This window comes from Ornithorhynchus anatinus, chromosome 12, assembly GCF_004115215.2.
Source record: "Ornithorhynchus anatinus isolate Pmale09 chromosome 12, mOrnAna1.pri.v4, whole genome shotgun sequence".
Lineage (NCBI taxonomy): Eukaryota > Metazoa > Chordata > Mammalia > Monotremata > Ornithorhynchidae > Ornithorhynchus > Ornithorhynchus anatinus.
In genome coordinates, this window is record NC_041739.1 from 10,377,566 (window position 1) to 10,391,885 (window position 14,320).

General features: G+C 42.8%; 1 protein-coding gene and 1 long non-coding RNA gene across 2 annotated transcripts in view; one reads left to right on the forward strand and one right to left on the reverse strand.

Moving 5' to 3' along the window:
* Positions 1-14,320, forward strand: part of SH3RF1 (SH3 domain containing ring finger 1) — a 187,524-nt gene that overhangs the window by 77,463 nt on the left and 95,741 nt on the right. The window lies entirely within an intron of this gene.
* LOC114815556 lies at positions 6,291-14,292 on the reverse strand. The gene is made up of 3 exons (XR_003763348.1): positions 14,210-14,292; positions 8,273-8,358; positions 6,291-6,366 (listed from the first exon to the last, which is right to left on the reverse strand). It is a non-coding gene; the product is annotated as an uncharacterized LOC114815556 (long non-coding RNA).

The following is a 14,320-nucleotide window of genomic DNA, read 5'->3' on the forward strand; positions in this document are numbered from 1 at the left end:
TGATTGAAAATTGCAGTTATAAGTAAATGGATTTTTACTGCTCTAATAGTGGGATTTGTGATTATGAGTCATAAAATACTCTTAATTGTTCAAATCTCAATTTTTAATTTCAAAGAGAATGGTGTGTTTTCATTAGAAATTTATAATTGCTTTTCAAGCTGTCACAGTGGTTTGGAAAAGGTCTCTTCAAGGTTATTTATGAAATCTTTGGGCCCATTTGAAACACCGATTGGTAACGTTTCCAGCAGGGTACTGGCTCATGCACATTGTGTAGATTAGAGTGTTTAGTGTGGTGCTCCGCACACAGTAAGTGCACAATAAATAGAATTGATTGATTGATTGTTTTCTCTAAAACCATTAAAGATGGATGGGCCCTGCCTACCTGTGCAGACATAATGGCGGGTGGAAATATATTTGAATGCTGTGATCAGCAAGCTCATGATAAGCCCCTGTGTGGGACCTGAGTATCTTGTATCTACTCCACACTTAGGACAGTGCTTGGCACAGTAGTAAATGCTTAACAGATGATGCTGTTATTATTATTGTAAACCAGCACGTTATTTTCCGACAGGTAATTTGCTGAGTGGTAAAGAGCAGGAGTTATGAAAAGCAATAATAATAATTACGGTATTTGTTAAGCATTTACTATGTTCCAAGCACTGTTCTAAGCGCTAGGGTAGATACAGGGTAATCAGGTTGTCCCAAATGGAGCTCACAGTTTTACAAATGAGGTAATTGAAGCACAGAGAAGTTGCCCAAGGTCACACAGCAGACAAGTGGCGGAGCCGGGATTAGAACCCACGTCCTCTGACTCCCAAGCCTGCACTGTTTCCACTAAGCCACGCTGCGCAGCTCAACTTACTTCTTAAGACTAGACCTTTTCTCAGGGGTCTGGAGGCCAGAATGCTAGCCACAGATACCAGCCTTCTGGCTCCTTCATTAGAGTGTATCCTCGAGGGTAGGATTCATGCCTAACAATCAATCATATTTATTGAATGCTTACTCTATGTAGAGCACTCTATTAAGTAAACGCTTGGGAAAGTACAATAGAGTTGGGAGATATGTACCTCACCCACAATGAGCTTACAGCCCTTCTGTATGTCCTTCAAGTGCCCAGTGCCATTCTTGCCACAGTACGTGCTTAGAAAATACTGATTCTGTTCACCTAGAGGAAAGCACTACCCTCAAGGTGGAAAAGGGTTTAATCATAATAATTGTGCTATTCGTTAAGTAGTTGCTGTCTACCTAGTACTACTAAGTGCTAGGGTAGATAGAAGATGTTCAGGTTGGGCACATGGAGCTCACAGTCTTAGTAGGAGGAAGAATGGGTATTAAAATCTTTTTTTACAGATGAGGAAACTGAGGCTTAGGGAAGTTGAGTGACTTGTCCAAGGGAACACAACAGGCAAGTGGCAGAGCTGGGATTAGAACCCAAAGCCTCTGACTCCCAGGATCTAGGAACTGAAAAATGAAATAGCAAGAGTTTGGTTTCCATCTTCTCTCGTTTTGGTTTTCAGTTCCACTCTGTGCCAGCGCAGCTGGACTTTTTCAACTTTGAGATTGAAGTATGTTTTCAATAGCATTCTGGACTTTCACTGAAATATCCTCCTTCCTCTCCAACTTTTAATTAATTGGTGTAGGTTGCCCAGTGTTTGATTTGACAGGTGACAAGAAGTGATGTGATTTTAATTTCTTATTTATTTCCTTACTTTTGAGGCTTTGGTTTCAAAATTTCAAGAGTGAGCTACTTCGTAGACAAAAATCATTAGAAAGCCCTAGTTCATCACTTTTACATGCTTCTGCTTATTTACTATTGTTTATGCTGCCGGTTCAGTATAATCTTTGCATTACCCCATGAGAGTTCTACTGTGAGAAAAGTGCAGTTTCTCTTGATGCTAAAAATCACCATAAAAATAAGCTCAGTCTTCTCCTTCCTATTTTGGAGTCAGTTTGAAGTAGACTGTAATTAGTGAAAAGAAAATGTCTTGCATAAACAATTTACATAAATCCATTTCCATTTGAGTAGCTAATTTTTCTGGAAATTCAAGGGTCTCATACTGGACCTAAGACCTCATTTGGAAATATCAAATCACAGCATATGCTGTTTTTGTTTGAGGGATTCCGCTGACAAAGTTAAAATGAGTGCTGCTGCTTTGATGGACTGTGAGCTAATTAGGTAAATAATAATGGTTCCTTACTATTAATTCGATGACAAGATTCAGCTATGAGTCTTATTTATCCTGGGAAAAGGAAGAGGGGGATGATGGGAAGGGAAAATGGAAGTGAGGATGGTGAGGTAGGGAAGGAAAAGTAATAAAAGAGAGACAAATGATGAGGTTAGGCAGAAAAGGAAGTTAGGAAGAAAGGAGACGAAATCAATCAGCGGTGTTTATTAAGTGCTTACTCTGTGTGGAGCACTGTACTAAACGTTTGGGAGAGTACAATAGAGTTGGTAGACACAACCTATGTCCACAAAAAGCTTTTAGAAGAGGATTTAGAAGGAGTATATATAGAAAGATTGGAGCGTTTAAAGCTGGGTACGTATAAAAACATATTTGTAGCCTATACTGTGCATAATAGTCATATCTTTTCTCTTCCTATTCTTACTTTCCCCCTCTTTTTTCCAACTTTCTTAAGTTGCTCACACCATTCACTTCATATGTTCTCCATACCCAATCACTTAGCACATGAACTCTGACCGAGCTGGTTAAGGGTCCAGTTCCACCCAAGGACTCCTCCCCTCCAACTCCAAATGACCTGAAATTGAGGTCCTATGAAATTCCAGTTGAATGGAATTTCTGGAATGGAATCCCAATGAATGAAGCAGCTACCACACATGTTCAGGCACATCATCCTGGATGCTTAAGGCTCTGGTAAATCCACAGAGCTCTTCCCAGCCATTCTGGGACATGGACACAATCCTTCTCATCTTGGCAGTGGACCTCCTCTTAGAACAATCATGAATTTTCGTACTATGAAAAGCAGATGGGTATTTCTTGATCACTCAGTGGACTGGCACTTGAAAAAAAATCAAATAGCAAGAGCAAGAGTTTACCTTAAAGGAGATATTCTCCATAATGAAATTGATGCCTAATACATATACATGCATATATGTGTATATGTGTGTTTATATGTATATATGTGTATGCTGGATGGTTTCCTCTTTATCCTTGGGAAAAAAGTACAATTTACTGTATTAAAATCAAGGAGTGTTTTTACCAAAAGGTTGCCCATGGAAAGAGAGTTCCCTCCTTCCACAGCGGAGGCGGAGGAATGACAGGAGAAAATGGAGCAGTAATGAATGACAGTGGGTTTCAAAAGGATGAATGAAATTCCTAAGGAAAACATAGTAGGTGGCAGGGCAGAGGTCATTTAAACTCTGGACAGTAGCTGCCATTGTCTCTGGAAAAACAAATGCCGACCGGACCATTAGAGGAAAGTATTTTCTTTATGGCTTAGAAATTCTCTCGGTGCCTTTTAAATGAGCGGAGAGATGGTGGAAGCCTTCTGATTTTGAAATGAGCTCCTGTCCCTGGATCATCTCTGTATTTTCCCCACCCAATATCTGACGGAGACGAATCCTGAAAAGCAGGAAAAGAAAGGAGATGGCAGTCGGCAGCTCGGATTTAAGCCTGCAGAGGCTCTCCCTGTAGGTGCTAGAAAGGGCTAAAAATCCCCCCCAATCCCTGCACACACATAGCCCCCCAACCCCGGAATCTGGGTCTACCACCTCAGGAAGAGTTGCTCCTTTCAGTTTTCCCTCTCTGAGCTCTCTGATGTGGGTCTGGAGCAAAATGGCACCTGGATAAACAATCACTGTTTTGTTCTAATCAAATTAATCATGGTGCCTTTTAACTCAGCAGAAAGGATTTAAGGACAATCTGAGCTCCTTCACTCAGCCCTCCTCCAAGGGGGTAAGGGGATGGGGGTGTTTTCTTTCTCATTGTTTTGATAATGGGCTGCAGGCTAGTCTTCCCTGCTTTTACCTTTTTGTTACTTAATTCCTCCAAGAAGCGAAGGAACGCCCTGGTGTGGAGGAGGCCACGAGGCTTCAGGTGTATTCATGGCCTCCCAAGGGACTATGTCTAATTCTCTCCTGTGTATTCTCTCCCAGAACTTAGTACAGTGCCCTGCACACATTAAGAACTTAATAAATACTATTACTATACTACTGCTAAAACTTGCCATATTTTGCTTGTGAAAAGCAAATAAAGCAGAGCAAACATCACTCATACTAGCACTTACTGCACATATTTATAAATTAAATATGGTATTTATTTGTATCAGTTGCTGTCTCCCCCTCTAGACTGAAAGCTCACCGTGGAAGGGAACATGCCTACCAACTCTATTATATTGTACTCTGCCAAGCTCTTAGTACAGTGCTCTGCAACCAATAAGCACTCAATAAATACCATTGATTGATTGATTGATTGATTGCTGCCTGTACCCTTATTAAGACATGGGGAAAATCATTTACTCTTTATTTCCGTCTGTACAATATGAGCAAAATTAAGAGGAGAACTTAACTTCCTAAGACTGTTCCTTGATTCAACAGTTATTTCCCAGGGAAGCAACGAGAATGGAGGGCCAATCCAAGTCTTCTCACAGTCCCCTTACCTCACTGTGGATCCTTTAATCAATCATTCATATTTAGTAAGGACTTAACAAATGGTATTATTATGGTATTATTATTATTAAGCTCTTACTGTTTACAGAGCACTGTTCTAAGCACTTGGGAAAGTACAGTTTAACAGAGTTAATAGACACGTTCCTGGCTCACATGAGTTTACAGTCTAGAGGGACTGGCCAAAAGATAACATGTGGCCTAATGGAAAGAGCATGGGTCTGGGAGTCAGAGGACCTGTATTCTAATCCTTGCTCTGCTACTTGTCTGCTGTGTGACCTTGGGCAAGTCCCTGAACTTCTCTGAGCCTCAATTACCCCATCTGTAGAATGGGGATTAAGACTGTGATCCCATGTGGGACGGGGACTGTGTCCAACTTGATTTGCTTGTATCTACCCCAGCATTTAGTATAGGGCCTGGCATATAGTAAGCACTTAAAAATACCATGAAAAAACAAAAACACAAGACTTCTGGGGGGCTGTACACCCTGAAGAGGTGAGGGTGGGGACTTGGAGGTCTGGATTGGCCACTTTCTTGAGAAGGTTGTAGACACCACCCTCCAACCCTCCCCCACCCCCATATCGGGCTTTTTGTTGCTGTTTTGGGACTGGGGGGTGGATGGAGGAGGTTGCAGGCTTGAAGATTTGTGGAATGTAAAGTCCTCCAGGAACACTCTTTAGAGCTCGAAGTATCAGCATTCTGGTTACTGGCAATTGGTATCTTTGGGGGAATGATCATGGTCTAGTGAACAGAACACAAGACTGGCAGTTAAGTGAACCAGATTTAATAATGTTGGTATTTGTTAAGCTCTTACTATGTGCAGAGCACTGTTCTAAGCGCTGGGGGAGATACAGGGTGATCAGGTTGTCCCACGTGGGGCTCACAGTTTTAATCCCCATTTTACAGATGAGGGAACTGAGGCACAGAGAAGTTAAGTGACTTTCCCACAGTCACACAGCTGACAAGTAGTAGAGCAGGGATTCGAACCCATGACCTCAGACTCCAAAGCCCATGCTCTTGCATCTCAACACTGCTATTGGCTTACTTTGTGACCTTGGGAAAGTCACTAATCCTCTCAAGGCCTCAGTTTTCTTGTCTGTAAAATGGGGATAAGATAGATTGTGAGCTCTATGTGGGAGAGGGACTTTGTCCGACCTAATAACTTTCATTAATTCATTCATTCAGTCATATTTATTGAGCGCTTAGTGTATGCAGAACACTGTACTAAGCACTTGGAAAGTGCAATTCAGCAACAACCTGTATCCCCCCCAGTACTTAGCACATAGTAATTGCTGAATAAATTCCATAATTATTATCTTTGCTGGCACATGTGTGTAAACTCCTTGTGGGCAAGGAATGTATTTCCCATGTACCTCCCAGCAGGTGTTCAAAAAATGTTGTTATTACTAGTATTTCTAGCCCCCAGATGTAATTGTTATTTGTGCTATTTACAATACTTGTTGTCTAGTCTGGTTCTGTGACTAGAAAATTGAGGCCTGATCAGCATGAACAAGAGTTCAAAACAGACTAACAATGGTCTATAATTGTTTTAGGGAACTGTTGTTCACAGACCTATTTAACACCTGCTATTTTAAGTTGTTTTTTACTCTATAATCCTGGAAAACAGAATTTAGGAAAGAAAAAGCTCCCCCCACAACCCGTGGTCCCAACTTTTTCTTTTATCTTGCGCTTCCAAAGAGTATTCATTTAAATACTTGGTGGGTTGGGGCTGGTCATAACTTCTAGGAAAGAGGAAAAGATAGAGTCATTTGTCAGCTTCAGAAAATTTGTATCAGCTTAATTTTTCCAAATTTCAAAGAGAGATTAAATTTAGTGCTTCATTTGCCAGACTCAGAAAATTTGTAGTAGTTGAATTTTTTCAAATTTTGAAGAGTAAATTTAGTTCCCTCATTCATCAGCTTCCGAACATTTTGTATAAGCATAATTTTTCCAAATGTTGAAGAGAGAGTACAGTTAGTTGCATCCTGTTGGGTAGAATAAACTAGAATGTAGAGTAAACTAGAATGTAGGGCAAAGATCTGTACGGGACTGTCCCAGATTGTTCTGTGTAATCTTATAGTGCTGAATTGACCCACTAACTAGATAGGGAAGAGTCACATATAACCAACTGAAAAAAATATGCCGCAAGAGTTTTTCAAAAAGCAAAGCATTTGTAAATATCCTAAAGGAACCAAACATATTAAAACAATTTTAAGGGGTGTGTGTTGCCTCCTTTTCCCTCTCAGCATAAAACACCACTTGACCTGTTGGAGAATATGCACACAATTTTAAGTAATCTGTTCTTATTTTTGGTGGTGTTGGTTGGTGGAGGGGGTGGGTTGGCAAAATCATTTCTGGTATAAAATGGGTAGTTTTATGGGTGGAATTAAATGATGCTGCTAATTGTCTTATGTTTCCTAGATACACATAGATATTTTGCTTAGATTTTCTAATAGAGGTCAGACAAATATGAACCAAAGACATTTCCAAGTTCGTCAAAAACCATACATCTGGCGTTAATTTAGATCTGAATTATACGTCCTCGGAAACCAACACACAAACAGGGTGTATAAAATATGCCGGCTTAAGGGCATTTAACTTTCCCACTGCTCTTGCCAGCAACAGAAATACTATAATCCTGAATTTGAAATCTGGTTTCAAAACAATGTCAGAGCTTTAAGAAATTGGATTTAATGGGAGTAAGTGGGCCATAAGGGTTAGGGGGTGGAGAGAAGAGGACATTTATCTTAATGATATTTTAAATGAGGCTTGTTCCTGGTGTCCCATGCTGGGAGTGCTAGGAGTAAGTCTTTCTCTTAGTTTTTTTTTTTTCCCCCTTCATAATTGAGTGACTGGAGGGCTGGGATAAGTGATTATGTTATGAGAAAACTTAAAAAGTAATTACATTTGAAACCTTTGTTCCATCTAAGTTAAAAGTCAACCAAAATAGTGGATTTTGTTCTCTTTCCTTGCATACTGAGGATTCTTTTGATACAATTTTGAGTCCCTGAAGAGAGAACCCTGAAACAAAAGAATAATCACAACTGTTCTTGGGATCAGTTGACCTGAATACTTTGATAGTCACCCCTCCCTAAAGCACTTATATACATATCCTTATACTCTACTATTTCTCCTATCTGTAATTCATTTTAAAGTCTGCCTTCCCTTGGAGTCTGTAACCTCTCTGTGGGCAGGGAGCATGTCTTGTGTTTCTGTTCTACTTTCCCAAGCGCTTAGAACAGTGTTCTGCACAAAGTAAGTTCTTAATAAATGCCGTTGATTGATTAACTGATAGTAATGGCATTTGATTGCTTCCTGAGAGCAATGCATCATACAAAATGCTTGATAAAGTACAACAGAAGTACAAAACAGGTTCCCTGCCTACAAGGACAACACATGAGATCATTTTGTTGTGCCTGAGATTTGTTTTTTAGATTCTTGCTTCTTTCTGATTTCAGGGGGATGGTCCCCAAGTTAGAAGATCTGTTTGCTGCCTCCTTTAAGAGGTGCTAGCCCTTTAGAACATACTGGTCAGCTGGGATGCCCAAGTTTTTCAGCCAGAAGGAGGGAAGACTAGGGAAGCAACTCTGTTGACACATGATGGGGAGTGGGGGTGGAGAGAGGAAGGAAGTGGGGAGTGAAGGGCACCTTGAGCCAGCTCTGCCAGCCAGCCTCCAAGGGACCCATGTCCAGGGTTGGCGCCTCCATCTCATCATCACGGGAAGCAGCGTGGCCTAGTGGAAAAAACACGGGTCTAGGAGTCAGAGGACCTGGGTTCTAATCCTGGCTCTGCCACTTGTCTGCTGTGTGACTTGGGCAAGTCTGTTAACTCCTGTGCCTCAGTTCCTCCACCTGCCTAATGGGGATTCAGTACCTGTGCTCCCTCGTACTTAGAATGCAAGCCCCATGTGGGACCTGATGATCTTATTTCTACCCCAGTGCTTAGTATAGTGCTTGAAACAGTAAACACTTGACAAATGCCACAATAATAATCAAAACTATTATTATTATTATTGTCTCCCCTTGTTGCCAACCTGAAATGGCCCTAGCTCCAACTGGCCCATTCTGGGCTGAGCTCTTCTGGAACTGCTCCATCTTACTTAGTCCTCGAGGCAGTTGGTGATAATAATAATAATGTTGGTATTTGTTAGGCGCTTACTATGTGCCGAGCACTGTTCTAAGTGCTGGGGTAGACATAGGGGAATCAGGTTATCCCACATGGGGCTCACAGTCTTAATCCCCATTTTACAGATGAGGGAACTGAGGCACAGAGAAGTTAAGTGACTTGCCCACAGTCACACAGCCGACAAGTGGCAGAGCTGGGATTCGAACTCATGAGCCCTGGGGCAAGTGCCAAGTACTATGTGCCAAGCATTGTATCTAACATATTCTATAGCCTGTTATGTTAAGCAGAAGCAGCGTGGCTCAGTGGAAAAAGCACGGGCTTTGGAGTCAGAGGTCATGAGTTCGAATCCCAGCTCTGCCACTTGTCAGCTGTGTGACTGTGGGTAAGTCACTTAACTTCTCTGTGCCTCAGTTACCTCATCTGTAAAATGGGAATTAAGACTGTGAGCCCCACGTGGGACAACCTGATTCCCCTATGTCTACCCCAGCGCTTAGAACAGTGCTCTGCCCATAGTAAGCGCTTAACAAATACCAACATTATTATTATTATTATTATTATTAAGCACAGTGGAGGGGACACAACTCAATCCAAACAAATACAGTCCCTGTCCTACCTGGGGAAGCTGAGGCACAGAGAAGTTAAGTGACTTGCTCACAGTCACACAGCAGGCAAGTGGTGGGACTGGGATTAGAGCCCAGGTATCCTGACTTCCAGTCCTGTGTGCTCTCTCCTCTAGGCCACACTGCAACTTTCTCTCTCTCTCCCTCCCTTCATCTCTCTCTTCTCTCTCTCTCTTTCTCTCTCTCACTCTCCATTGAGACCCCATCTTGTCTATGGAGACCAGAATATCGGTTTATTGCTACTTGTCTTTCACTGATAACCGAAGAGCAAATGGAAAGGAAACACAGGTGTTTCCCTCAATAGCACAGCTGCCAGCTTTTCAGTGAAAATAATAGTAAAATATGATGTAAATATAATTATAATATAATAAAATCAGATTTCTCCCAACAGAGAGTCTCTGTGAGGTAACTCTGCCCCCGGTTTCCTCTTGCCATTTCATCCCTTGCACCCCTCCACTTTCCCTGCACCCAAATCAACACCCTTCTTCCTCTCACCGTATTTCCACGGGGGATCCACAGATAGCCCCATCCGCAGATCTGCCAGACACAGGACCCTCTCAGAGCAGGGGTGAGTCCTGGAAGGATTCTGTCATCTTTCCTCTTTTCAGTCTGGATCAGGGCAGGGACTAGGAGGAGGGGGGGAATTACCTGGTTGCCAGGCAGAATTGCCCAGGAAGGGTAACGGGACTTTCACTTCTGCCGAGGTCAGTCTTACTGTCCCACCATTAATGCAGTCTCTTTTTTCAAACCTTTTTTTTTTGAGAAGCAGTGTTGCTTAAGAGATAGAACACGGGCCTGGGAGTCCGAAGGACCTGGGTTCTAATCCCAGCAATGCCACTTGTCTGCTGTTTGACCCTGAGCAAATCACTTTACTTCTCTGTGCCTCAGTTACCTCCTCTGTAAAATGGGGGTTATGACTGTGAGCCCCATGTGTGACAGGGACTGTTTCCAAACTGATTAACTTATATCTACTGCAGCGCTTACTACAGTGCCCGGCACATCGTCGGCGCTTTACAAATACCATAAAAAGAAAACAAAAAACCCAGTAGCATCTCTTGATGATCCAAATGCAGTCTTCTGGGGATTTTTGAGTTGACGGCATACTGCCATATGTCAGAATAAATGTCTTTTGACCCCTGGCCTGCATGGGGAGAAAATTGCAATCCAAAGTGTCCAGGCAGGACATAGGTTTGGTTCTCCAAAATGAGTTCAATATTTGGCATGCAAGACTGACTCTCTGTACCTTGTGTACATGAGCGGTGCTGGGACTTGTGGCAAGTCAAAGCTAGTTGACTTTTGAAGTAATTTCTGAATGAGACAGTTTTAAACAAGGAATAAAAAATGGATTTAAATTCTTTTCAACCAAGGGCACTGAAACACTTTATGAGGGAACCAGATTTTGTATACCTATTTGTCTTCAAATGCCACTTGGAATCTAAAAAAAGAGGGCTGCATCTGGGAGAAAGAGATTTAAGGATGATTGATTTTCCTGGGGGTTTTGGTGGGGAAGAGAGGGATGTCAGATTGCATTTAAAACTCAGGAAGGAAAATTTCCAATAGACTTGTTAGTGGGAATGCCGAGGACGGAAAGGAACATTTGTTTTTGCCCTCGTCCTGGGTGGGTTTTTAAAGTTTACCATGATAATAATAATGTTTTCCTGTTTCAAGAGGTCCAAATCAGAGTGTAGAGTGTAGGAATGGAATATTCTAGGATCATAGGTGGAGCATCTTCTGTTGATACATGGAAATGAGAATAATTGTCATATTTGTTTTAACACATACTATGTGCCAAGCACAGCACTAAACACTGGGGCAGATGGAAGATGATCAGGACAGACACAGGCCTTGTCCCACATGGGGCTCACAGTCTAAGGGGGAAGGAGAACAATACTGAATCTCCATTTTATAGATGAGGAAACTGAGGCACAGAGAAGTTAAGTGACTTGCCCCAGGTCAGCAGACAAGCTCCAGCTCCCAGAAATGAGGATCAGGGACATAAACTCCAAGATCTAGTTCCACTACCTTCAGATGCTTTTTTGTAGGAGAGGAGGATCTAGAAGGAAATTTATGGCATATGATCAACCAAACAGAGGTGAAACTGTTGCTGGGCCTACCTGTGTGAGAGAATTTTGAAGCAGTGGGAGCTAGTGGAACAAGCATGGAGCTGGGAGTCAGAGGACCTGGACAAGTTTGACCCTGGACAAGTCATTTAACTTTTCTGTGCCCCAATTTCCTCATTTGTTAAATGGGGATTCAATCCCACGCCCTCCTACTTAGACTTTGAACCCCATGTGGAATAGGGATTGTGTCTAACCTGATGGTTTTGTATCTACCCCAGTGCTTAGTGCAGATTTTGGCACATAATAAGTAAGCGGCTTAGTTAATACTAAAATTACCGTGGTCAGCATTAGGTTGGGATTTCAGCATTCTCAGTAAATGGGCACTGCTTTTTTTTTTTTTTTGAGACTGTACATTTCAAGAAGCCCACAGTGTCTGGCAAAGCCAGGAACATGCCTAGGGAATTTAGGGCTGGTTTTATTTGATTTGACCTTGAATGATTGAGGAAAAAAAACCCACAGCTAAAAGCTGATTATCCATATGAATTCGTGTCCACATCAGGCTAGTTCCAAATCTCGTTTGTTCATTTATCCCAACTTGGGTTATCTGTGCTAGCCTCACTTCCAGTTAGTAGGTTTGTCTACTAAAGCACTGGATTTCTTCTCCAACCTAGCCTGCTCACAGTGCATTTCCTCCTGTCTTCTCTTTCTTCGATATCACCATGAAAGATACTGGCTTTTAAATGTGGTGTAACTCTGAGCCTCTAAGTTTTTGGTGAGTTGGGGATCAGGAACATTATATTCTGTCTTTTCACCAGGAGTATGGGCTATAATGCTGTCAGAAATTTCACAACATTCATCCGGAGCAGTGCAAGCTTTTTTGGCTATGGTGTTCTTCAGGATCATAAGAATCAGTTTGTGCACTTGTGTCAATCAGCCAATCAATCAGTTGCATTTATTGAGCATTCACAGGGTGCAGAACACTGTACTGAGTGTTTGGGAGAGGACAGTATAACAGATTTGGGAGACATGTTACCCGCCCACAATGAGCTTGCCATTACAGTAAATAAATGCATTACAGAGGTGTACCTAAGTGCTGTGGGGCTGAGAGAGGGGTGAATAAAAGGTGCAAGGGTGACACAGAAGGGAGTGGGAGAAGAGGAAATGAGAGCTTAGTTGGGGAAGGAGAAAATGTGATTTTAATAAGTATTGGAACCAGGAGGTACTACAGTGTGAGCTGGGTTTTGTAAGAAAGTGATCCCCACCTGGTAGGAGAATGGGAGAGACAGATGGAACTCTTTCCTGTAGTTCAGGGGGCTAACTCTGGGTGCATTAGGCCATTAATAATAATGTTGGTATTTGTTAAGCACTTACTATGTGCCGAGCACTGTTCTAAGCGCTGGGGTAGACACAGGGGAATCAGGTTGTCCCACGTGGGGCTCACAGTCTTCATCCCCATTTTACAGATGAGGGAACTGAGGCACAGAGAAGTTAAGTGACTTGCCCACAGTCACACAGCCCATCAGTAGATAGGGCAGTGAGCCATCCAATCAGTCAGTGGTATTGATTGAACTCTTACTGTGTTCAGAGCACTGTACTAAGCGCTTGCGAGAATACAATGCGACAGTACAATCCAGCCCAGTATTCTGTCCCTGACAGCTGTAACAGGATGCCCTCCTAGTGTTTCCCTTGACATTCTTAACTATCCCTCTTTGTAACCCGTTGTGGACCTCTCGCTTGTGAATTTATTCTTGAACTGCTGATGTTTTCAGCCTGCACAATTTCCTGTGGTAACAGATTCCATATGCTCACCACCCGCTATTTTTGACAATTACAGTTCAGTCTGCCATCAAGGGATCTTCCTACAGTCTATAAGGGTTCTTGAATCCCACGTCAGAGTTGTGCCTCAAAATGCCTCTTCCTGAATGTTTGATCTAAAGAACTAGGACATCTCCTTTTCTTCCCTCTCTTAATATGACCCTTTGGAGCACGCTGTGGCTCCCAACAGGAGCTGAAAGAACAGGTTACTTAGCTAAAGATGTTGGTTCCCAAAATGAAAAGAACAAGACTGTCTGCAATATCGGGCCAACCACTTTGGACGTATAGCCTAAGATCTGTGGAAATGGCAGATGAGTGGCGTCTTTCATGGCCAGTACCCAAACCACATCTGTATCCCAGGTTTCTATTCAGCTCACGTCTGTATCTGCGAGCTTTCTCTTAGCACCTGTACGAAATGATGAGAGCCAAAACTCTGGCTTGATCTTAGAACCATCCTCCTCAGCTCTGGAAGACATAACCAGAGAGGCAGGGCAAAGGGCCAGTCTTTGCTGGGGCCAGGACACCTTTTAAAATCTTTATCTGCTGCCCGATCAATACCTCTTTGTCCCAGCGCTTTAAAATTGCTAAGCATAGGCCTGGACTCTGTCATACAAACTCATGGTGACAGGAAGGAAACAACGGCCCCTGCATCCATGGTTCAGGAGGATTCACAGGGGGCCGGAAACCCATTACCTGCTGTGAAGCGACTCGCAGGCATTGCCAGTACCCTTCCATCCCCCAGAGCCCTCAGGATGGGCCAGACCTGGTTGGGGATTCAGGGTCAAGCTGGAGCGAGACAGTAGGGGCAAAAAAGAGGGCACTAGACGTGGAAGGCCTGATCAAGGTGGCGTTTTCCACAACTGTAGTGATATTTATGGAGCACCTGCTGCTATTAAGGCACTGACTAAGCACATGGGGAAGTAGAGACTGTGGTGACAGGAGTCAGGGGAGCAAGCGATCTTACCTCAGGTGCCCTGAACAAGAAAGAAGCAGGGTCTCTTCCTTTCCCCAGGACTTGCCGGCCTCCATTTTCTCCCTTCTCTCTCTCTCTCACCTTCAGCTGATATTCTGTTTC